We start from the raw sequence: 26,507 nt of genomic DNA on the forward strand, positions 1-26,507 counted from the left end.
AGGGGTTGACTTTTTTATCCTCTAGGTTTCCTTGTAAGGCCTATTGGAGCACTTTTACGAAATCAAGTATAACTTGCACATACTACATCCATTTTTTTACTTTTGCATGTCATTGGAAAGTTGGTATAGAGGGATATACAAACTTGTAGGTGGTTTGATTTGATTTTTCTCATGGTGATTGCAAGAGGTTGTTGAAGTCAACCCTTTTTTCATGCTTCTAGGGCCATAACTTGGGCAAACAAACTTTACTTTTTGACTTCCGCATATATTCAAAAAGCTCTTAGAGTCCTCTATTTAGGTTTGTAGGTATTTTTTCTAAATTTTTAGTTGGGTTCTCAATGTTTTTAGTTGAATTTATTTCTTGTTTTTGATCTTCCTTATCATTCTAGTTGCATTAGGGTTTGTGTTTTTTAATTATGGATGGGTTAATTTGTCCTTTACATATCCTCTACACATCTCAGTCCTATAGAGGACTATGTTCATCTCATGCACCACAATTATAACACCTAGAAGTATCAAATGACTAGATTACTTATGTTTAGAGGTTTGTGCTCTACATTGGATGAGACCGAACCCAACTTCAAGCATCCATTTGAGATTTTTCAGCACAAAAACAAGATGGATATGGGATTGATTACCATACATGTTTCAGGTGGACTCCTATTTCACCTTGAGTCTTGCACTACTCCTTGGGCCATGTGGACTAAGTTTAAGGATCTTTTTGGGACGGTTAATGAGTTTAGGAAAATGCAACTAGAGTTGGAGTTGACAACCTTGGTACCTAATTCTTTTCCTACTATTGAGGACTTTTTTGAGAATTTCAAATCACTCAGATATTTGTTGAAAGTTTGTGGAAAGGCTAAATTTGACCAAGAGTTTGTCTACTTTGTTGGGAAAAAGGTGTCTCAACCTTGTATTTACTTGAGGTTACTATTTATAGTAATTTTTCATTTGAGCATGAAATGGAGCAAAATTTTCCTCAAATATTTGGACTGGCTAGATAAGCATGCTAGTAAATTTTCGTCACAAGATCATAACTAGTTTTGAATATATTAAAATTTATGTTTTGGAAGGTGCGATGAAAGGTTTAAATTTAATTTTGAGGAATTTAGACCCTCCAAAATGCCTTGAAAAATGGGTGTAACTGGCATAACAGGCAATGAGGTGGTAGAGCACTTCACGAGCTTTTCAACACTTCAAACATTTCATCAATCAGACACCCAATTCACAAGTTATGGCCTTCGGAAGTTTGGACTCCTAAAATAGGAAATATAATAATACATCAGACACATAAATGAGTTGTAAAAGGGAGTAACACATATTGATGTGTGTTTTGACACATCATAGGGAATCTAGATTGGAGATAAGGTCGGCTCTACTTTATTGGGTGGTTTTAGCCCATGGTTTTGTAATATTGTTTGTCAGTTTCTCGTATTGTATCTCCTATGTATGAGGTGCGTGAGATAGAGGTTGTGTGTGAGAGTCTGATAGCTATTGAGTTACCTCTAAATCTTTGATTGGTGGTAATCTTGTGAAGAGATTTCTCTACAACTATATTGTAATTTGTTATTGATTTTTAAATAATATATTGGGCGGCTTTTGGAGTGTGGGGTTTTCTCCCGAAAGGATTTTCCCCACGTAAATCACTGTGTTGTGGTATGCATGTTGTTATGTCTATTTATGTTAAGTTTCTATAATGGTTATAACGATTTATAAAAGTTTTTTCATTATCCTCCTCTCAAGGTTAGTGTAGGAAGTTGTCCTATTACTTAACCTCCTTACATATTGTGTGAGGTAAATATGCATGCTAAACATAAACGATTGAAAGAACAGGGAAATCAACCAAGCAACCCATTAACTCAAACATCTCAAGATTGAGATATTTAAAAAGAAATAAATGAAGCATAAAAGCATAAAACAAATGAATGTAAACCTCATTTACCAACTTTGATTCGATTTCCCCATGTTCGAATGTGCGCTCAAGACGTAGCTAGTGCTTGATTGCTCCATGATGCAATTTGATGATTGAATTTAGGATATGTGGATTTGATGGTATGAAGTGGGGATGAAATTGGGCATTATGAAAATATGAATGTGCTAATGGTGGATGAAATTCTGCATTATGACGATGTGATGGTATGAAAGTGGATCAGAGAGGATTTGGTCTAAAAAAGGAGGGATTAAATAGGCAAGATGAGGAAGGGAAGGGGAGGTGAAAAGGAGACACTTGTCCTCCTTTCAACTTAGAAAGAAAAGGAAGGACATTGAGGACACATGTCTATTTTGGGAAAAGCCACCCAAAATAAGATATTTTCCTCAAAAGGGGGAAAAGTGGTTAGGATGTGCACACATGTGTGGGAGGTTAGAAGGGATACGATAAGGTTAGTTGGAGGGATGACTAGGCTAGGGAAGTGGGTTGGAAGGATAGGGTTGGTTAGGATATGATTGGAAAGAGGTTAGGGAGAAAAGTTGGATAGAATGTAGGAGACATGTGACTAATTTAATTATTTAATTAATTATTTAAATGTGAAGAGGGTGATTAATTAATTAAAGGAGATTGGAAAGGGAGCATTAATTAATGAAAATAGAATGAAAGGGGGATTAATTAATAGGATAGATGAAGGGGGATTAATTAATTAGAAATTAATTAATAGTATAGGGTGAAAGGGGGATTAATTAATTAGAAATTAATTAATAGGATAGGATGAAAGGGGGATTAATTAATTAATAAATAATTAATAGGATAGGATGAAAGGGGGATTAATTAATTAAAAGGGATTGGAAGGGGGGAATTAATTAATTAGATTAATTAATTCAAGGAATGGGCTAATTAATTAAGATATTTAATTAATTAAATGGCTAAGGGAAATAAATTTGATTAAATTGATTAACCAAATTTAAGTATCTACACATATTTGATCTTGGCTAAGCTTAGAGGGTCTTTCTAGGTCTTTGCTTCTACATTTATACCTCCATGGATGCTATGGGTACACCCTTCACTTTTTCTTCTTTTGAGGTCTTTTGTGAGTGGTTGACACAAGAGTAGGCTTTATTGTTTCAGTGAGATTTAGTTTTTGATTCCTAAACCCAAGCCTTGGTTGCACAACTCACTAAGAGAAAATAGAAGAAGAAGTCGAAGCCTAAGACACCTTCTTTAGCAGGAAATGTGAGTCCCTCCAAGCCCCCTCAAAAATCACATTGCCACTCCAAATCCACACCACCACCTACTAATTCTTCTAAGTTTGGTGAGTTTTTCTCCAATATGATAAATAATAAGTTAGGTGAGCCTTGCAATTTTTGTGGCAAGGAGGGACATTTAGTCACCAAGTGTTGGAAGAGATTAGCATCTTTAGAGGAGGCCATGCAACAACATCATATTTCAGCCCCTAAGTCTTCTTCCTCATACACAAGCAAAGGTCAAGCACTTTCAGCATGGGCCTTACCTTCAGTAGCTACTTGAGTACTTGAATCTGGAGCTTCTCACCATATGACAAAATCTTAGTATCTTGTTGATTCTATTTTATATTATAGCACTGCATAGATTGTAGTGGGGGATTCTACTTAGATTTCAGTTGTTGGTTCAGGACATATTCAACTTTGAATGGAAATTTGGGTTTGTGGAGATTTGTCATATATGAATGGAAATTTCTTAACATTTGGTATCAAAGCCATGGTTGTGGTTGTATAACCCTTGTTTGAGTAGATGTAGTGCTAAGTTTGAATCTAGGGTTTGTAGGAAACAATGAAGATATGGAAAGGTATGAGGGTGTTGTGTAGGTTGTTCTTAGTAGACCATGGTTTTGGGTTGCATATTTGTGGTCATTTTTAGCAAATTTGGGCATATGAATCTTTGTTTGAAAAAGAGTTCTAATGGTTGTTCATTATGAGAGTTTTGGTGTTGAGGTTTGAAAGATAACCCATTGGTGTAAAACAAACCTCACCACTAGATCCAAGAGGGCCAAGAGATGAAGATTGACATAAAATTCAATCTATTTAGGTGAAGTTGAAAAAATGCAAAAGAATTTACCTCCTACTCGTTGTGTAGTCGTACGGTTGTATGGACTGCATAAGAGGCGAATACTAATAATTATTTTTTGGCAAAGATAAGATTCCCATATATCATTAATATAGCATAAAAATATACAATAATAAGCAATGTATACCAAAATGGTCACTATCCACAGCTGGCTGGAACCATACTCCAAAGTAGTAACTACTACAAAATGGACCATAAAGGTCACGATCAACTAACAACATGATCTATAATCATATTCTTCAATTACATTATTGTAAAGAGGATAAGCCTTTCACACATTAAAATTTCTCGAAGCCACCCAAATCTAGAGTCTATATCAAAAGGAAACAACTTCGAGTAATGATAAGAGCATGCCAAACCCCAAAATAGTACTCAAACTAAAGATCATATCATTGAATCAAAACCAGATATCCCATATCAAAATGCCACCAGAAAATGGACCATAAATGTCACAATCAACTACCAACATGATCTATAATCATATTCTTCAACTATATTGTTGCAAATAGGAGAAGCCTTTAGCATGAAAAGCTCTTAAAGTCACTCGAAGTCAGAAACTATGTCAAAGAGAAACATTTTTTGAGTAATTATAAGAGCATGCATAACAAAATGATGGTGATACTGAATTTAATACAAAATCAAATAGGCATAAATTAAAGAAACCAAGCAAATATCCATCCCATGTTCCAACAAAAAGTGACCATGTAGATACCACCCGAACACTGGCATTATGTCAAAAAAAGAAATCATTCTATGATGGGACTCATGAACAACACAAGTAGGTATAATCTAAAGCAACTAAGCAGAGCTTCATCCCCTATTCTAAATCTACAAGCCACTTACTTAATTGCTACCCTGAATACATGCATTAGAGTTAGAATCTGTATTAATCTCATTGATAAATATACTACAAACCAAAGTCACTTTGGATTCGTATAAATAAATTTACACCAATTTAGGAGAAGAATGTTTTATGATCGCCTTTAGTGCTCTCTATAGATCGATGATATGTTTAGAAGCATGTTGTCAGTTTCATCTTCATATGCATACATTGTATTTTGGAATGCCAAAGGACAAATAATCTTCACATGAGAAAGGTATATTTGAGCATAATTATTAAATGATGAAGGAACAAGTTGCACATGTGAGAATTGAAAAAGAGCTTTGGCTCAATAATTTAACCACTTGACATATGAAAACATTGAAAACAACCAGCTTAGACACTTAAATACTTCACATATTTTACAAAAAGTTGAATGGGGATTTTATCTACTTGAGTTACATTAATAACTCATAGGAATAAAAAGAAAATTACTTAAGTAACAACTAAGAATCCTTGGCTTAGCCAACATTAGAGATCATTCCAAGGATGTCACTTATGTACTTGGCTTGAATATACCAACTTATTTATGTCATTTTATGACATTGAATATTTATACTAATTGACGAAATACTCGAATGAGATGCCAATTAATTCCAATAGAGAAAAAAGAACCAATTAAAGCTCAAATATGCAAAAGAGAACACTAATACCTATCAAAAATATTCTAAAAATATTCAAAAACCTAATTCCTTATTAGATAAATTACCATCAATTGCCCAATTAGCCAATAAATCTACTTTAAAATTCACCTCTTAGAAACAATACATAATCTCAAAACTATGGATTTATCTAGAAGCTACCTTTTATATTCAAAATGATATTTGAGAATCCAATTTGAGAATCCAATTAGAAGTATATGGCTAAACCCTTTAATCAGTGCCAACTAAACACCCAATATGGGAGTTGTGATTTCTATAATGTTATTATTATTCTCTAGAAGAACACTATAGGATGAAAATAAATCATCCTCCTTATCATTTCTCAAAATCACCCTAGCACTTGAAATACTCAGATTACCCCTCGAGGCCCTGTCAAATTTAAATTTTGTAAAATTAGGCAAAGGAGGAATCCATCTAGAAGTCAATTTATCATTCTTACTAGTCGCCTTTAGAAGAGCACCATTAGGAAGGGTTGATGATTAAATAGTACAAATTTTTAGAATGAAACTATCCTACAATGTGAAAATCCTATGGGAAAGGATAGATCAAAAGAGAAAATACATAGTTTCTTGTAATGTAGGGAAAATGGGGTCCACTAGTATAAACATGTAAACTAGGAATCAAACCCAATGCCATGAATTGCACTGGACAACAATCAATTAGGACCAACTTCAAACCCTTGGAAGAGTTGTGTACATATGGATTGATTATTCTCTCTTTGTGTTTTGATTGATTGGATAAGACAAAATTGATACATATGGGTATAATTCCTCCTCCAAAGGGTGCACAATTGACAAAAAAAACATAAATAGACAAATACAAATCTGAAAATGAACTGATAAGTACATAATTGGAAATGGGATGTAGAGAGGAACTCGTGCCTAAATTTTGATCTCATATTGTTTGGATAGTGTAGCTAGACACCCTAGTCTTGATAACTCTCTAGGTGTTTTGATCTCATATTGTTTGGATAGTGTAGCTAGACACCCTAGTCTTGATAACTCTCTAGGTGTAGAACAAGAATCCAACTGGTCTATACAACCTTTGAGTGACCCTCTGGTCAAACCTTAGGTTGAAACACTTGGGATATGGCACTAGGTACCCTATTCCAAGTGGAAAAGGTACTAATTTTTAGTGTCCACTTATTTTATGATGAAATTTCCTAAGAAACTTTTTGTATCTTCAAACTAAACCTGTAACATGTTCCTAAAGCTACTGTTGGAGTTATCTTTTATTAGCTAATAATTATTTATTTAATTATTAGTCTATTATACTTTATGCTTAAGCCAAACTTAGGAATCTTATAATTCTGTAGGGTTTTCACCTTTAGGGTTTCGATTATCCTCTTATAAGGATTCTCTCTTTGTATTTTCATAACAACTATAATTATTGAATTGCATTCTTGTTGCACAATCAATATGACTCCTCTTTTCAGGATCTCTGAATTTTGGCCTCCATAGTTTTTTTTCTTCTCTCCTTCTATGATAGGTTTGCATGCAGGTGATCTTTGGGAGCTGTAGAGTTGATTTTTCCTCAACTCCAATATAGTATCAGAGCTCCAAATCAGCATGCCCCTATTCTCTTCATGAGATATTTTGTGCCTTATTCTTCAGATCTGTGTATTCAGGGGTTTGTGCAGTTCATTTTTTCCATTTCTGGGGGTAGCTGATTTTTTGGTACATTTTGGTGCTAAAATGACCTCACGGTTGGATTCAAGAGGCCGTTTCCACAAATTTTGATATAAAATTTGACATATTTTGGTGTCAGGTGTTCGGGAGGCAAAAAAATAATTCAAGCCCGGGTCATACGGCCTCGGGCACACAGTTAAAATAAAATAAAATTTGGGTGCAGTTTAATGGATTTCCTAGGCCAATGGGGTAAACACGGACCATCGGCGGTCTATTAACCATCAAGGCCACGTTGGCAGTTACCGTCGGCGGTCACCGCCCGGTGATCTCACTCGGCGGTCTTTACATCGCCTCCTAGGAGCTGCTGTCGCCGCCGCTCGGGTTCTGCTACTGCTGTCACTGCCACTGTCAGGAGCTTCTTCTTGGGTCCTTCTTTTGCTACCGCACTGCCACCTAGAAGTTGCCGCCTGACGCCTGCTCTGCTTGGCCCCCACCCTATCCAACCCGATCGTCGCCACCTACTCTGCTCAGCTGACCCGTCTCGCCTCCCCTGCCCACCCATTGGATGCCCGCCCTCTACCTACTATGCCTGACCGCAGCCCAGCCACCATGCGGTAGCCACCCAGACACCACCTCCCTGCCACAAGCAGGGGGGGCTTTTTTCTTGAAGGTGTTTTTTGGTAGGCTATTAGTTTTTTTTTGCCATAACTTGGGAAAACAGAGGCTTTTTTCAACAAATCTTATATCGTCAGAAAGATCTTTCGGATCTCTATCGAAATCTGGAAGTTTTTAATTTTTCTTTTTCTTTTTTGATGGCATTTTTTTACCGTCAAAGCCAAAGGTTCATTTTTGCACTCCAAGAGACATAACTTGAGCATCTGAACTCCGTTTTTCAAAAACTTTATATCATTGGAAATCTTGTTCTGTGTTGTTTCCATTCATATGAGTTTTCTTTCTTGATTCTTCTCTAGGTATATTTTATTTAGTTTTTTGCTTTTCAGCACTCTGGTGAATATCTTGGATGTTTCAGGTCTTGGGATCTCTTTCTTTGAGTAGGATGTCTCGTATTTGGCTATTCTTTCTGTTTCCAGTCTTTTGTCTCTTCTGATCATTGTAGCATTTTATTTATGCAAACACACTGAGATAAAGTGCCATCATGCATTGTATACTTGAGATCATGCACATCTTGTGCCTTATTATACATGGACTACTTATAAAGCACCATGGGGGGTTGATGTTTGCCTTTTTCTCCATCTACCTTTGTCATGTGAGTGTTCCTTCCAAGACATTAGCCCCATGATGTGTGTCAAGTGAGTGTTCCCTCCATGACACTATGTACCTTCTCTACACCTTCAATGTTACTGGTTCTTCATCATGCAGTTCTTGTTGGCCATTCTTTTTAGTGTACCTGTCCCTCTTTATTTTCAACATTATGAGGAGGTTTGTCCTGTTGTTCTAATGCTTCCTTGGTTCGATTTATCATCTCTTCAGGCTTTGGTATTTCATGCCATCTGTATCTTTGAGTTCAGTTGTTTGCCTTTGTTTGTCATCTGATTCGAGTAGTGTCATTTGAGGGCACTCATGCAGAATATAGTCTTCTCTACCTAGTCATGTTCTATTTTAGTGGAGGTTCTTCAGATTAGCAGTTACTTTTCGACAGTGTTTGCATCTACTTCTTGCTTCAACGATGTTTTTCATTTCTTCTTGGGGAGGAGTTTTGTTCCCACGGGGTTTTCTCCCTTTTCTCCACTTTACAAAGATTTTTATTATACTTGGGTACCTCATCAGGCCTTGTTGTCGAAACCCATTGTTGCTTTCCTGCATTTTTTTACATGCTTTTTTAGTCCTTAGTTTTTTTTTAGCTAATCCCTAAGTTCATCTTAAAGGGGGGTGTTGAAGTTATCTTTTATTAGCTAATAATTATTTATTTAATTATTAGTCTATTATACTCTATGCTTAAGCTAAACTTAGGAATCTTATAATTCTTTAGGGTTTTCACCTTTAGGGTTTCGAGTATCCTCTTATAAGGATTCTCTAATTGTATTTTCATAACAACTGTAATTATTGAATTGCATTCTTGTTGCACAATCAATATGACTCCTCTTTTTTGGATCTTTGAATTTTGGCCTCCATAGCTTTTTTGTTTCTCTACAGGTTTGCATGCAAGTGATCTTTGGGAGTTGTAGAGTTGATTTTTCCTCAACTCCAATAGCTACAAATGTACAAAAGGAGAGGAAAAATATATTACATCAAGTATAAGGGCTTGCCTCAGTTAAACCTTGTGCTTGAATTAACCCTACAACAATGAAAATTAGGAAAGAAATAAAAATATGAAGTAATAGACTACTAAAATAATATCACCTTAAGATTAATGATATTGATGATGCAATAACATAATAAATCATGACAAAATACATCATGAAAACATAATTGAAGATTCCTTGTGTTAACTTGACACTCCTTGAACACAAATTTGGTTTTGAATTGGAATGATAACTCTTGAATTGTAAAAATGAGATAAGGTAAAGATGTTGAAATGAATTAGGAGTGATGTCTTATATAGGGTTCTCAAGTTAAATTCACTTTTTGGCTGACTTACAATAGTCATATCCCAACTTCACTTTATCCCCCCACACTTTTAGTCAAAATGCATCATATAGTGACAATAGTTGTCACTATCCTCAAAAAATAGGCCCAAATTATAAGGGAAGTGAGATAATAGGTCCCTAATATTGGATCTATAATTTATATTATGAATGATGGAATTTAAGTGGGGTAAAAGTTGGTTTGGAGTTTAAAATAAGATTGAACCCAAATAGAGTTAAAATAAAATAAGATAAAGGGTTCACTAAAAATAAGGGCCCAAATATAAATGTGTTGAAGCTTTAAAGTAAGATATGACTCATATTCTTGATTTGAGGATTAATTGAAGACAAGAATAGGTCCCAAAATTCTTAAAGGAATGGTAAAATTAAAGTAACTGATAAAGAGAGTGTGAAATTGGACTCATAATTAAAGGAGTAGAATTTATGCGACCACACTACTTCAGAAATTGTCATTTCTGTTAGGGTTTCAAGCAGATCCGAAGCAAATATGAACTAACAATTATATGTAGATTTAAATACAAAAGATAAAGGAATAAAACAGGACACGGATAACACAGAGATTTAACGTGGTTCACCCAGAATGGGTTACGTCCACCATACACAATTATCCAATCTTTCTTATTATCCAGCAAAAATAGTACATCAACCTTACAATGCCTTAAGCATCCCAGCCGCTTATAACATGTGTTTTTAGGGCAAAAACAAAGTCAGCCTTTTTAGGGTTTTATTACAATGTCGGTTTTCCTCATAAAAATACCCAAAAAAAATTTCTCGAGGGCTCCCGCCCCCAAACCCCCACTTTTCTCGGGGGTTGCCGCCCCTGAACCCCTGCCTGGGGCCCAGCCCAGCCCTGGACCCCAACGAGGATACGTGCTCAGTGTACAGTACTTTTCTGATCAGTCACCACATTTGAACAATCTTCCACTTGGAGACTGATCAGGCTCCACACCGAACAATCTCCCACTTGGAGACTGATACTACATGACACCATTGTACATGCAGCATCTGCTGGATAAAACACTAGAACTCGACTGGTATAAATTCCACAATTATCAATCAAGAAGACCAACAGAAACTGATGAAGAAATCAGCTTCTCCTGTGGAACTGCCTTCGTGAACCTATCGACAGGATTCTCACTTGTGTGAATCTTCTCAAGCCATAACTGACCCTCCTCCAAAACAGTCCGGATGAAGTGGTACCTGAGCTGAATGTGCTTTGTCCTTGAATGAAAAGCAGAATTCTTCGCAAGATGAATGACACTCTGGCTATCAGTATACAATGGGCTATCCTCCTGTGTCTGACCCAATTCCTCTAGAAAACATTGTAACCAAATCATCTCCTTGCTGGCTTCTGTAGCAGCAACATACTTAGCTTCAGTGGTTGAAAGTGCAACAACCTTTTGCAGCCTAGAAACCCAACTGACTGCAGTTCCCCCTATAGTAAAAACATACCCTGTAGTACTCCTCTGTGAATCAATATCACCCGCCAGATCAGAGTCAACAAATCCACTCAGAGCAGCATTAGATCCTTTGAAACATAATGCCTTCGTAGTAGTTCCTTTCAAATACCGAAGAATCCATTTCACAGCATTCTAATGTTCCATACGCGGATTACTCATAAACCTGCTCACAACTCCCACTGTATGTGCAATATCTGGCCTTGTGCATACCATTGCATACATCAGACTGCCAACAGCTGATGAATATGGGATGTTAGACATTTTATTAACCTCTTCCTGTGCCTTTGGGCACATCTCCTTAGTCAATTTGAAATGACTAGCCAAAGGTGTACTAACCGCTTTTGCATCCTGCATGTTAAATCTTTTCAACACCTTCTTTATATATTCACTTTGGGACAAATTAAAGGTTCTATTTTTCCTGTCCCGTGTAATCCTCATACCGAGAATTTGCTTAGCTACACCCAAATCCTTCATAGCAAATGACCTGGCTAATTTTTGTTTAAGATCATTTATGTGTTCCATGTTAGAACCAGCAACAAGCATGCCATCAACATAAAGCAACAGGATAATATAACTGCCATTATCCAATCTCTTAAAATATACACAATAATCAGAATGACATCTATGATAACCGTGTTCAGCCATGAAACTATCAAATTTTAAATACCATTGTCGGGGTGCTTGCTTTAGGCCATACAAACTTTTCTTCAACCTACACACCAAGTTCTCCTTACCTTTGACCTCATATCCCTGTGGTTGCAACATGTAAATTTCCTCCTCCAAATCTCCATGGAGAAAAGCAATTTTGACATCTAATTGTTCAAGATGTAAATCATCTGCAGCCACAAGACTAAGTACAGTTCTAATTGAAGTCATTTTTACAACTGGAGAAAATATTTCATCATAATCTATACCCTTTTTCTGTGCAAAACCTTTTACCACAAGTCTGGCCTTATATCTTTTCTGACCTCCTTCCTCCTCCTTCAGCCGATAAACCCATTTGTTAGGCAAGACTCTTTTTTCTACAGGTAAAGGGACTAAGTTCCAAGTCTTATTTTTCATCAAGGAGTCCATCTCCTCTTTCATGCCTAGCTCCCACTGTTGTTTGGCATCCACCTGCATTGCTTCTTCATATTCTTCTGGTTCACTAGAATCCGTTAATAAAATAGAATACAAAGAAGTAGAAAATCTTTCAGGGGATCTATTTGTCCTCGTAGAACATCTAACACTTGCAGGAGTTTGTGGGACAATCTGTTGTTGCTGAGCATCAGGTACCTGTAGAATTTCATTTTTAGGAATCTCATCCAACACCACATATTCTTGTTTGTCCTGTTCATGCTTCTTTTCTTGCATCTGTTCTTTATACATAACCTTCTCATTGAATATAACATCTCTACTTCTAGTTATTTTGTTATTTTAAAAATCCCATAACCGATAGCCATATTCATCTATCCCATATCCAATGAAGGTACATTTCTGAGATTTAGCATCAAGCTTGGTTCTATTTTCTTTATCAACATGGACAAAAGCTTCGCAACCAAAAGTTTTTAGAAAAGAATAATTTACCTTTTTACTAGTCCATGCCTCCTCTGGAATACAACCATCCAAAGGGGTTGAAGGTCCTCTATTTATCAAATAGACAGCAGTATGTACAACATCTGCCCAAAAATGTAAGGGCAATCCAACATACAATCCCATGCTCCTCGCGCGTTCCATGATAGTCCTATTCATTCTCTCTGACACACCATTTTCCTGTGGAGTTCCTAGAACTGTCTTCTGCTTTCTAATCCCATTTAAGGAGCAATAATCTTCAAATGCTTTGCTACAATACTCACCTCCATTATCCGATCTGAGACACTTCAACTTTTTTCCTGTCTCATTCTTAGCCAAAGCTTTCCATTTCTTAAAAGTTTCAAAAACATCAGATTTTTGTTTTAGGAAATATACCCATGTTTTTCTGGTTGAGTCATCAATAAAAATAACATAATAACAAGAGCCACCAAGAGATGATACCTGAGCCGGTCCCCATACATCTGAATGTACAAGCTCTAACTTCTCACTCTTCTTCTCTTTCCCAACCTTGAGAAATCTAACTCTTTTCTGTTTACCATAAACACAGTTTTCACAGAGCTCTAAATCAATCTTCTTTAGTCCTGGCAATAGATTTTTGCAGTGAAGGGTTTTCATCCCTTTCTCACTCATGTGCCCAAGCCTATGGTGCCACATTATCGAATCTGTTCTTGCAACATTTATTGTTGTTGTCCCTGCAATAACTTTATCTGTAGCAGCTAGGGTAGAGTAAGTGTTACATGTACACAGATATAATGTGCCTACCTTCGCACCTTTAGCTATTACTAATGATCCTTTAATGACCTTCCACATACTGTCTGAGAGGGTAACTATGCAACCTTCACTACCTAGTTGCCCTGCAGAAATTAAATTTCTTCTTAAATTAGGAACATGTCTTACCTCCTGCAGAAACCAGTCATTTCCATTCTGCAACTTGATCTTTATCTTTCCTTTTCCAACAATTTGACAGGGCTCATCATCACCCAAATATACCTGTCCAAAATCACCTTGAACATAATCTAGAAAATATTTTCTATGGGGTGTAGCATGAAATGAAGCCCCAGAATCTATTACCCAGGAATCATTAACATTATCCAAACATAAGATTAAAGAATCTTGTAAATTATTACTTGCAATATTAGCTTCCTTACTGTCATTTTCATTTTTGTCTCCTTCTTTGTTTTTCTGAGACCAACAGTCTTTCTTTAGATGACCAGGCTTTCCGCAGTACCAGCAATCTTTCTTTCCTCTAGATTGAGAGCGTCCTTTCTTTGACTTCCCTCGTGACTTCTCATTCCAAGGGCCTTTTCCTCTTTCCTTTGATCTTCCTCTGTTCTCCACATTCAAAACACTACCCGATGATGTTGGAGTCTCACATGTGCTTTTCCTTCACATTTCCTTGCTTAGGATAACACCAACAATATCATCAAATACCAAAGTATTTTTACTAGAGACAGAGTTACTTACAGCTATAACCAAGCTATTCCAGCTTTCTGGCAAAGAACATAAAATCAAGAGAGCCCTAACCTCTTCTGCAAAGGTAATTTTTACCGAAGACAATTGACTAGTAATTGTATTAAATTCGTTTAAGTGCTCCGCTACAAATCCTCCCTCACTCATTTTCAAATTAAACAAATGCTTCATAAGAAATACCTTATTCGAAGCCGAGGGTTTCTCATACAACTTAGCCAATGTTGCCATCAAATCTAAAACCATTTTTGCTTCTGTTATATTGAATGCTACAGACGGCACAAGGCACAATCGAATGGATCCCAGTGCCTTTCTATCTAAAATTTCCCACTCTTCATCTGACATTGTGGTCAGTTTCTTTGCCTTTCCTTCCAATGGCCGCCACAAATCCTTTTGATATAGGTAATCCTCCATCTGCATTTTCCATAACTGATAATTCTGGCTGTTAATCTTTTCGACCTTGAATTTGGAATCCTCCATTTCTCCCACTCAAATCTGAGAGTCCTACCAATTTACAGAATACCTCACTCTGATACCAATTGTTAGGGTTCCAAGCAGATCCGAAGCGAATATGAACTAACAATTATATGCAGATTTAAATACAAAAGATAAAGGAATAAAACAGGACACAAATAACACAAAGATTTAACGTGGTTCACCCAGAATGGGCTACGTCCACCATACACAGCCGTCCAATCTTTCTTATTATCCAGCAAAAATAATACATCAACCTTACAATGCCTTAAGCATCCCAGCCGCTTATAACATGCATTTTTAGGGCAAAAAAAAAGTCGGCCTTTTTAGGGTTTAATTACAGTGTTGGTTTTCATCAAAAAAATACCCAAAAAAAAATTTCTCGAGGGCTCCCGCCCCCGAACCCCCACTTTTCTCGGGGGCTACTGCCCCTGAACCCTTGCCCAGGGCCCAGCTCGGCCTCAGACCCCGACGAGGATACGTGCTGAGTGTACAGTACTTTTCTGATCAGGCTCCACACCGAACAATTTCAATGCTCATGATAAGTCTATCCATAAAAACCAACTTTTTCTAAAAAATCCTATTAGTTCTTTTGATCCATAGCTCCCATAGAAAAATCAAATGACTTAAAAGCCAAATACAAGCATAAGTAGAGATTTTAAAAAAAATGCTAGCTTTGGAAAACATTAAACAATTTACTTGGTCTTGACCAATACCAACCTAGTTTCTCTTGTAACCAATACCAACACTAAGAACTCATAGGACAATTCAAGAGTAAATGATCAATATCCTCATAAGAATCTCCACAAAAAATACATAAGAATACCATCGTGATACCCATTTTGTATAATCTTGTAGATGTCAAAATTTGCTCATGCATAGCTAACCACGTAAAGGTTAATGCAAAAATCATTTCTCTGTTCATGGAATCATGATATTTTTTCCTCATTGACCTAAACCATTTAGCATCCTCCATACCAATTTAGCCCCTAGGTCTCTATTATAATTTATGTCTCCTCCTTGCTACTTGGAAGAACAAACTTATATCATGCCAATAAAGGAAGTTTTTTCTTGCTAGTAATGTTGTCTACCCAAAGGAAATTCTCATGGTCGATTGAAATTGTTTGATTATTGTTTTAAGAGAGTTCAAGTATGGAATTGTAGAGATGAGAATTGCATTATGCAATCCTCTAATCAAATTTAATACTCTATCTAAAGTCATCCATTTGACTTTCCAAGAACAAATTCTATTTGAAATACAAGAAAATATATTTTTCCAAAGCTTTGTCTTATTGCCACCAAAGAAGAGCAGGATACCAATGTGTTTACAAAGGAAATAAACTACAAAATAACTCCAAAAGGCATCTAATCTATATTTAACATGAGCAGACATATTAATAAAGTTTTTTTTTTTACTCAGTGTAGTTTACAACATCTCTTGATAGGTTGCAATAGCTGAAAATAATGTCTTTTATCACCCTTGAATCTTTCATTGTTACCTATCCAAAAAGGAGGGAGTCATGACCAAATAGTGAATAGGAAAATGACTCATAGCAATGGTTAATGTTAATGTCTTTCCAATCATCGTATACCCTATCAGCAGAAATTCCCTACTCAAAGCATATAAACCATTGGAGCTCACAAAGTTCTTAAAGTCCTCTACAACCTTTGGAGGAGGAATTATACCCTAATATTTTTATGATTCATGTAAAAAAAAGTTGTTGAAGTGGAGAATTAAAGGAATTCCATACCCATTTATTTTTTAAATGTACTAGTCGGATCATAGACATTAAACAATTAAAAGAAATTTCAAAATTTTAAACAATTCGTTGTTTTAAGTAACCAATTATCACCAAAATCTATCTTAGCAGAGAAATTATTCCAAAGGATTTTGAGTCCTCTAGAAGCACTTTTTCTCTGACAAACAAGAATTTCCATTTTGGATAGTTCTTAAAAAATGAAGATACTAAATAAGCAACAAGCTTAGTTTCTTGAAGTAGGACAACATCATGATTAAGGATGAAAATTTGACACTTGAGTAAGAACCTCTTGTTAGGGGCATTAAGACCTATAACATTATTGAAAGGATCTTCATTTCTCTCAAGAAGAGCTGAAAACTCTCCTCAATCTTTGTGTTTTTTCAATGGTGGATTGGACCCCCATAGCAATTTACTCCTATGTTTTGACAACAATTGTTTTTCTTCCCCTTCTTGTTTTTGGTGTTGTAAGAGGTGGAATCACAACTTATTAATCAAATTAAAAGATTGGCATAATGATATAAGATTGAGGAGGGTGGAAAGACAAATAATTATTTATATATTGATTACCTTGTTCACCATTTGTTTTGATAGACATTTCTAATGGATCAAGGATAGTGGCAGTCTCTTCATTAATAAGATCCTAAACCATTACCTCAAACACTTAATTTCCCACATTCTCCAAAATATCATTTACAATCTCCATTATTTTTAGGGACATGATTTTATAAATTAGTTTTTATATTTGTCTCCTTCGAGGTTTGTGAATCAAGAGCTTTGAAAGGGTTTGTGGCATTAGGTTGAGTGAGCAATTGAGATTGGGTACTATTTGTTAGACTTGTGTGAATAATGTTGTCATTGATGTCAAACTAGTCATCTGGTTTTGGACCGAACAGTGTTTTAGGCCTGGATATTAGTTCGGATATTATGGACACATAATATTGTATACAAGCATGGTAATGCAGAATGTATGTATGTGCATTTGAGATGTTACGGTATTGGTCAGAAGTTATTATACAACATGGATAGTCCTGGATGATGATTTTTGTGGTTTCATTGAGTTCTCATTGATCCCGACATTCCAGTGTTAGGAGTTCTTATTGATCCTAGTATCAGTTATGTGTCCAGGTGTTAATAGATCTGGTAATTATCATATGTATCTTTTCGAGCTTTGTGTTGCGGTTTCCTTGGTTCATGTGGAGTCTACTTCTTGGAGATATGAAGCTTTATATTTTGATAATAGGTTAGTATTCTTGGGTCCAGATGACCCTGCCCCTTTTCGATAATCTCGGTATATGCATTGGTAATCAGAGTATGAAAAGGAAGCATGTAGAAGTCTTGCAGAGGCCAACATGAGCATATTGCTAACGTGTTGGGCTTGGCTGACTTACTATTTTGTATCTATACCCTCTATTATATATATAGATATACATATGTAGTGGTATGATATATCGAACAAGTGAGTATATGAGTGAATTTGAGTGATGTGTGAAATATAGTTGGCAGTGAAGAAAATAGAGTGTGTGAAGTGTGAGTTGCAGACAACAAAGGCAATCAATGTTGCAGTAGTGCAGTAGTTCTTTACCGGACCTGCTATAGGATAGTTGTATAGAAGATCTCTAATTGAATCTACTATAGAGTTTGATATTTGTAATCTGAGCTTAAACTTGGAATTGATCCTATGCATTTTGAGATGCAAACCTTTTTGTTCAACCTTTCCAGTTGTAGTGATAATTCTGACAGTTAGCCATCTTTTGTATATCTGCAGTGAGTAGTATGGAAGTGATCCACCCCTTTGTAAACTCAACTATAACAAGTTATATTCTCCTGAGAGTTAACACTCTTCGTGGTTTTTCCCATTTGGGTTTTCCACATATAAAATATAGTGGTTATCTTGTTGTTGTGTTCTTCATGTTTATTCTACATTAACTTCTTTATATCAGTCAAGTGTGTTTGATAACAGTTATAATTGGTGAAAATTTTGTTGTTTTAAATATGTGGGAATACAGATTCACCCCCCCTCTCAGTATTCGGGTGCTTTCAACCTGATCAACTATTGGTATCAGATTTTTGGTCCCTTGTTTGGAAAGGGGAGATCCGTAATGGTTGAGTCATGGCACCTATATGCTTGGGAGAATATTTTTAGATGGATCAAGATTTGAAGACAACTCTTGAATATTTGGAAAGCGTTGAATCAAAAAATGAAGAATTGAAGGAAAATGTGAAGATAGCAAATAAATGCGTGTAGAAGTTGAGAGAGAAAATCTGGAAGTTCAAGTTGAGACATAAGGAGGTTAATAATCAGTTGAAATAGGCAAATGAAACTATCAAAGATTTGATGCAGAAGATTTAGGAAAAGGAAAAGACAAAATAACTCCTGAAAGAGACATTAAAGATGAAATCTGAAGAAAGTGAAAAGCTTGAACAAGAGGCGAAGAACCTGAAGCCAGAAAATAAGATCCTTCACAGTAGTAAGCTCCTAGAAGATTTGATTAGTATGTAGCAAGGTAATTCAGATAAAACTAGACTTGGTTTCCAAACTGGTATGTTCCCAGATCAAAATGATAAAGAAGAAAACAAAGAATTCAATGAGAAGAAGTCAGAAGATGAGAAGAGATCCTAGAGTCAAAAATGAAATACAAGAAGACCATCGGTCTGACAGTCTAATGCACAAAGGTACCCATATTTTAATGTCTCTTGTTTTAGATGTAATAAATTTGGACACAATGCAGTAAACTGTAGAAGCATTTAGTGTTATGGTTGCAACATGTTTGGACATAAAGCAAGTCTTTGTAGTAATCATGTTGTAAATTTGAACTATAATCCAGTTGTTGCAAACAAGAAGAGTTACAAATTTCATGGATATTGTTACATTTGCAATAACTATGGACATAAGGCCAGTCAATGCAAATACAAATCACACCTGGTAAGATTTGAGAGGAAGATTGTTGGTTGTTTCAAATGCAAGCAGATGGGACATTATGCTAATCAATGTAGGAATGCAAATGAGGAAAAATATGTTAAGAAGAATGAGATGAAGAATGGTGAATCAAAGAAGAAAGAAAATTTAGTCTAGAGAAAGAAGAGTGAGAACAAAGGAAGTGATCCTGAAGTATCAGAGTTCGGTACAGGGACCCCTTTCTCCGATAATTAAGCTTAGAGATTTTGGTCAAGGGGAGTTCTTCATCTGAAAGAAAAATCTTCTATCCTTCCCATCTGAATGGATCATGTCACTAATCGGGCATGTCAATGCTTTAGTGGTATCTGGTAATCAGAGGAAGCTTGATGACATCATCAAAAAGACAGTTCTTGGCACCAAAACCCTAATGAAGTATCTTTAGCAAGATAAGTATCAATTTTGAGCTCATTTCTTATATATTAGTTATTTGCTTGAGAATATTGTGAATAGTAGAGCAGTAGAAAAGAAAGAAATCATGGAAGGAAATTTGATCATCGAAGAAACTAGCAGTGAGGAATTTCAAATTATGGACAAGGTAGATCAGAGTTGTTTAAGAAGGTTTGAAGGATGATGAATTGTAGAGGGTCAAAGAGTTGGAAGGTAAAGGTATGAATCTATGGACCAAATTCTCTTGGTTCAATAATGCAAAGATTATCGGGGTAATTCTTAGTTGTGTGTTAGATAATTGCATCATATTGGATAAACCTTATCCAATCACAAAGGAAATGTTTCTATGGTCACTGGCTTGTGTGACAATGGAGTATTTTTGGCAAAGAAGTTGATCCTGAAAAAAGAAGTGGAAGCCCTAACTGGTGTAAAGGGTGATCACCGAGCTCTAATTATTAATACAATCATCAAACCCATGGTGATGTATGTTGCATATATCATCTCTTATAAAATATATTTCCAAAATGGGGAAGGAGCCACCTCAACAATTGTGGTATATGTGGCACATATGCTTGTAATAGAGAACAAATCATTCGATTTGTGTGAATTGTTGAAACAATTACTGTCAGAAAATATTAAGATGACAAAAGAAAAGAACTATGCTTTCTGGTTTGGGTCATTTCTTGTGAGTCTAGTTCTCTACTATTCAGAATCTCTTCCGACAAAAGCCAATGGTATTTGGGAGTCTGGTGTTCCTATTGCAAGATAGGTATTTAGATATTTGAATAGTTTGGCTAACAAAGAGGAAGTTTGCAATGGCTATTTCAAATCATTTGTGGATATGTGGAGAGTTGGCTCAGTTTTTGTGTCCTCTTTCAGTTTTGGAGATTCATCCTCTGAAAAGAAGAAAAAAAGATAATCTATTCCTATTGGTGTTTCAAAGCCAAAGAGAAGAAAGGTTAAAAATATCATGGTAATTAAAGATCCGGAGTCCCCTAAAGGAGTTTCGGAAGCTAATGAGTGGGAAGCTAGAGACTCAAATGATGAGTCTGATTTGCTAAAACTGGTTGATAGTATAAATGAAATTCAGAAGATTGGTGTGAAATGGCTGACCTTAGTCGAGTCAGATATAATTGAGAGCATTCTGATGAAGCATTTGATCTGGAAAAACATAAGTCTAGAAGGTATCAACAATTTTCTTTTGGAGTCTTTGAATGAGGTCCTAAAAGAAAAAATGTCTAAGCAATCAGTTGAAGGAAAAGGCATGGATATGCAAAATTAATTGAATGAATGCATTATTGCATAAAATAAATTGTCAACATGTATAGAGGAATTGAGAGATTGTATCCACAATGATAGCAGAGTCTACAGATATTGTATTTCTTGGCTGGTAGCTGCTATGAAGCACAAAGGTAAGATTGATGTTGTTGAAGACGAATTGACAAGTCTAGGCAAGTCTTTTGATTTTTTGAATGATAAGGATGGTGAGAAAAGGAAAGGAGTTAATCCTCTTCAAGTTGAGCTTCTTTTGCTATAAAGATCACTTTTCGACATTGCTTGAGAACGCAGTTGAGTATGAGTAGAATCCAACTACTCCAGATAATTTTTCAAAATCAGTTGATCTGTTGGTTGAGTACAGAAGTCTTTCAGTGAGTATCAAAGTAGGTATACATTCTTGGGAAGTTCTTCTTCCTCACCTAAAGGAAAATTACAAGCTTATATTTTTGAAGAAGAGTAGTTGAAAGTTTCTTTGTGCAAGGTTTAGTTTTTGACAATTTTGATTGTATATATTTGTTCTTTTCTTTTCTTTTCTTTTTCATCAAAGGCATCCTTTGTCCTTGATGTCAAAAGGAGGAGAAAGGAATTCAAAAAATACGGTTTTGAGGAATTGCATGAGTAAGGGGGAGTTGTGCAGTTATGTTTTGAATGTGTTTTGCCATAAATGACAAAGGGGGAGATTTGCTAGACTTGTGTGAATAATGTTGTCATTGATGTCAAACCAGACATCTGGTTATGTACTGGACAATTTTTGAGGCTCGGATATTAGTCTGGATATTATGGATATATAATATTGTATGCAAGGATGGTAATGCAATCTATATGTATGTGCATTTCAGATGTTGTGGTTTTGGTCAGAAGTTATTATGCAGCATGGACAAGCCTAGATGATGATTTTTGTGGTTTCATTGAGTTCTCATTGATCCACACATCTTGATGTTAGGAGTTCTTATTGATCCCAGTATCAGTTATGTGTCTCGGTGTTAATAGCTTTGGTAATTATCAAATGTATCTCTTCGAGCTTTGTGTTGTGGTTTCCTTTGTTCATGTGAAGTCTACTTTTTGGAGATATTGGGCTTGATCTTGTAATAATGGGTCGGTATTCTTAGGTTTGAATGACCCTACCCCTTTTCGGTAATCTTGGTATATACATTGGTAATTAGAGTATGAAAAGGAAGCCTGTAGAAGTCTTGTGGAAGCTGACATGAGCATATTGGTAACATGTTGGGCTTGGCCGACACACTATTTTGTAGCTATACCCTCCAGTATATATATACATATACATGTGTAGTGGTATGATAAATCAAACAAGTGAGTGCATGAGTGAAGCTGAGTGATGTGGAAAAGATAGTTGGTATTAAAGACAACAGAGTGTGTGAAGTGTGAATTGCGGACAACAAAGGTAATCAATGTTGTAGTAGTGCAGTAGTCCTTTACCGGACCTACTGCAGGACATTTGTATAAAAGATCTCTAACCAGATCTACTGTAGAGTTTGAGATTTGTAATCTAATATTAAACTTGGAACTAATCCCTTGCATTTGGAGATGCAAACCTTTTTAGTTCAACCTTTTCAGTTGCAGTGAAAATTCCGATAGTTAGCCATCTTTTGTATATCTGTATTGAGAAGTCCGACAGTGAGCCACCCCTTTGTAAACTCAACTATCTCCTGAGACTTAACACTCTCTATGGTTTTTCCCATTTGGTTTTTCCACATATAAAATCCAGTATTTATCTTGTGGTTGTGTTCTTCATGTATATTCTACATTAACTTCTTTATATCAATCAAGTATGTTTGATAACAGTTATAATTGGTGAAAAGTTTGTTGTTTTAAATCTGTATGAATACTGATTCACCCCCCCCCCCCGTCTTAGTATTCTGGTGCTTTCAACCTGATCAACACTATTGGAAGTATTAACATTTGAATTCATTGATTGTCTCCAAGAAAGAACGGTCACCAAGGAGAATTGAAGCTAAAGAAACCCTAGAATGATTAGTAGATTGATGTCAGACCCCTGTTTTTTAGTTAATAACCACAATGTGATGGAAACGGGATGAGTCTTTATTAAAGACATAAACTCTTGTAATAATGACATCATCCAATAGTTGAGTGTCCATCTTTAGGAACTGTCCAAAATATTTCCCAATTTCTCTAACACAAAAACCTCTCTATATTCAAAGGGCATCTTAGGGAGATCAAAATAGATTGAAGAGAAAGATCCAAAGGAAAAAATTGGAACAAAATTTGGAGACCAAGTTGTGATAGAGAAGATGGAATCCAAGATGAATAAATATCTAGATTTAACAATTTCATTCTTGATTATTTCATTATCCAAGATAATTTTTAGCAACAACTTGAGATCACTGTGATTTTAAAGACCTCCTTCCAATGTTGAGGGACCTAATCTTCAAAAGAAGAAAAGGGAATGTTTGAAGCCGACACCTAAATAAAAATAATGTTTCATTGAAGTTCCAAAGTCCAAGAGGTATTGTTTAATTTTTAGAGGTCCCAGATTAGGGAAGGTTGGGAGCCAGCCTTTCTCAAAGGATGACTTCCACCCTTTTCACATGTTTTTTGTTCATTTTTTGTAGCATGATATTGCTCTTCCTTAAACAAGTGTACTTTCTCTTTTATGTAGAAATTAGAGCATCCAACATTATTTTCATTTAAATTTTTTTTTTTTGGAGCAACGAGTGGGGTCATGAGCAGAGAACTACCACGAAAGCATCAAGTTGGTGATGAAAAGACTCACCAATTGGCTTAGAGGTAAATCTTGTTTTATTAGTTGACATCATGTAAAGCTTGTCATAGGAATTATGCCTACTTCCAAGAATATTTTGATTGGGGGTATGAAATCCAATAAGGATTTTCCACCTTTCAATGGGATCAAGGGGCTTATAAGTCTACATTGAAACTATATTTTCTTCCACTTTGGTATTGTACACCCTATAAGTGGGAAGATCAAGTAGAATTGCACCTTACTGGTCTTGATATTCTTGAAGCTTGAGTCTTTTATTTAAATAAACTAAATTCTTTAAAAGTAATAATAAAAAATTAATTTTCCTCTAGAATAATTTTTTTCTACATTTTTAACATAAAATTGACTTTGAAAATAAATTTAAAAAATTGTGGGTGGGGGAGGTGGGGGGCAGGGGAGGGGGTGAGTGAATCTACGAACCCCCATATTCCCCTAATAGTACTAACAGTACCATCAATAGGGTTGACAACCATGCAAATGGAAATTAGTTGTGCATGCGAGTATCATGGTACTTACAGGGCATAGCCCCCAATCTTGTGGGGAGCCTCGGGCCCACCCCTACTAGGATCACAAAAATAAAAAATAAAAATTTCAAATACAAAAATTTTCCCAAGAAATATTAACCAAAATTTTGGACGTAGTCAGGTTTGACAAGATGGAGGTGCACCACCGATGTATCGCTTGGGGCAATGCTGGCATTGGTGGGCAACTAGCTAGCCACCCATATTTTGTATCTATAGGAAAATTGGAGATTTTTTTTTCAACTGATCATAACTTCAGAAAATGGTGTCCATTCTTTAACTTATTATACTCATTGGAAAGGTGTCTCTAAGAACTATACAATGGTGTGATTGATTTTTCTAGATATTAAGGTTTTGATAGTGACATACTTTCTAGAAGTTAGATGTTTCCTTTTTACTTGGAGAGCTCAGAACTTGTGCAAATGGAGTCAATTTGTAGACTTTGAATAGTTAACAAAAATATTGTTTAAAGAACTGCATAATGGATTAGGTTTGGAGTTATTTTGGTATGATTTATTTTATATTATTTCTATTTTATTTATTTATGGGTTCTTGTGAATATGGTGACTATAAATTTATGGCAAGTCAAATCTTGGTGATTTGGTGCTTGTGTCATTATATACTCAGTTGTGCATCTCAAATTTCTCTCATTTGACATGGTTATCAGTATATTGTTAAATTTACATGTTTATTATTGGTTTTACAAGTTGCATATTTTTATAGGTGGACTATTCTTAAAGTTAATGGATTCATTCATCCTAGAGTTTTTCCTTGGGGAGCACTAGTGTTGTTTGTTAAGAAGAAAGGCGGATCTCTTCGCTTGTGTACAAACTACTGATAGTTGAATAACGTGACAATGAAGAATCATTATCCTTTGTCGAGGATTGATGACCTCTTTGATCGAATTAAGGATTCTAAGGTCTTCTCTAAGATAGATCTTAAGTCGGGTTATCACTAGTTGTGGATTCATGAGGCAGGCCTTCATCAAACAACTTTTTGCACTAGTTCTGGAGATTATGAGTTTATAGTGGTTCCATTTGGGCTTACTAATGAATCCTTATTATTCATGAATTTGATGAATGAAGTATTTAGGACCTATCTTGGTAGGTTTTCACTTGCGTTCCCTAATGATATAGTGGTGTATTCGAGGCCTGTAGAGGAGCATGAGGAGCATATGAGGCAGGTATTGTAGTGTCTTCATGAGAGTAAGTTGTATGCCAATATGGCTAAGTGTGAGTTCTTCCAATCGAAGTGAAATATCTAGGCCATGTTATTTTAGGAGAGGGTATAGCAGTGGATCCCTCTAAGATTTAGGCAATTGTGGATTGGCCAGCACCCACTAATGTGGGTGAGTTTCATAGTTATATGGGCCTTGCAGGTTATTATCATCAGTTCATTCAGGGGTTTTTGAAGATTTATCATCCTATTACTTTTGTTCAGAGGAAAGGGAAGAAGTTTGTTTGGTTTGAGCAGTGTGAGGTAGCTTTCTAGATCCTCAAGGAGCGTTTGACTAGTGCACCTATTATAGCAGTGACAGATCTAGCAGGAGATTTTGTTGTATGCATAAATGCTTCCTTGGAAGGTTTAGGAGAAATTATTATGTAGGATGGTCATGTGATAGATTATGAGTCACGTAAACTCAAAGATGATGAGTTGAATTATCCCACTTACTATTTAGAGTTAGCGTCAGTTGTTCATGCTTTGGTGAGATGGAGGCATTTTCTTCTTGGGCATCGGTTTGAGTTGTATAGTGATCGTCGTAGTATGCAATGTATCTTCACTCAGTCAAACTTGAATTCCAGGCAACGTCGATGGATGGAGTTCCTTTGTGAGTATGATTTTGAGGTCAAGTATATCCAAGGTAAGGAGAATGTTGTATCAGATGCATTGAGTCATGGGAGGCATGCGTTATTAGTGATGACTCTCAGTGTGGATTTGAGGAGTCAAATTCTTAGTGAGTTTCCTTTGGATGCTTGGTACGATTCAAGGAGAGCTCTTGAGGGGAGATTTGTAGGCTATTCATTGGAGTCTAATGGTCTTCTTCACCATTTGGGGCACATTT

Source organism: Cryptomeria japonica, chromosome 6, assembly GCF_030272615.1.
Source record: "Cryptomeria japonica chromosome 6, Sugi_1.0, whole genome shotgun sequence".
NCBI classification, from domain to species: Eukaryota; Viridiplantae; Streptophyta; class Pinopsida; order Cupressales; family Cupressaceae; genus Cryptomeria; species Cryptomeria japonica.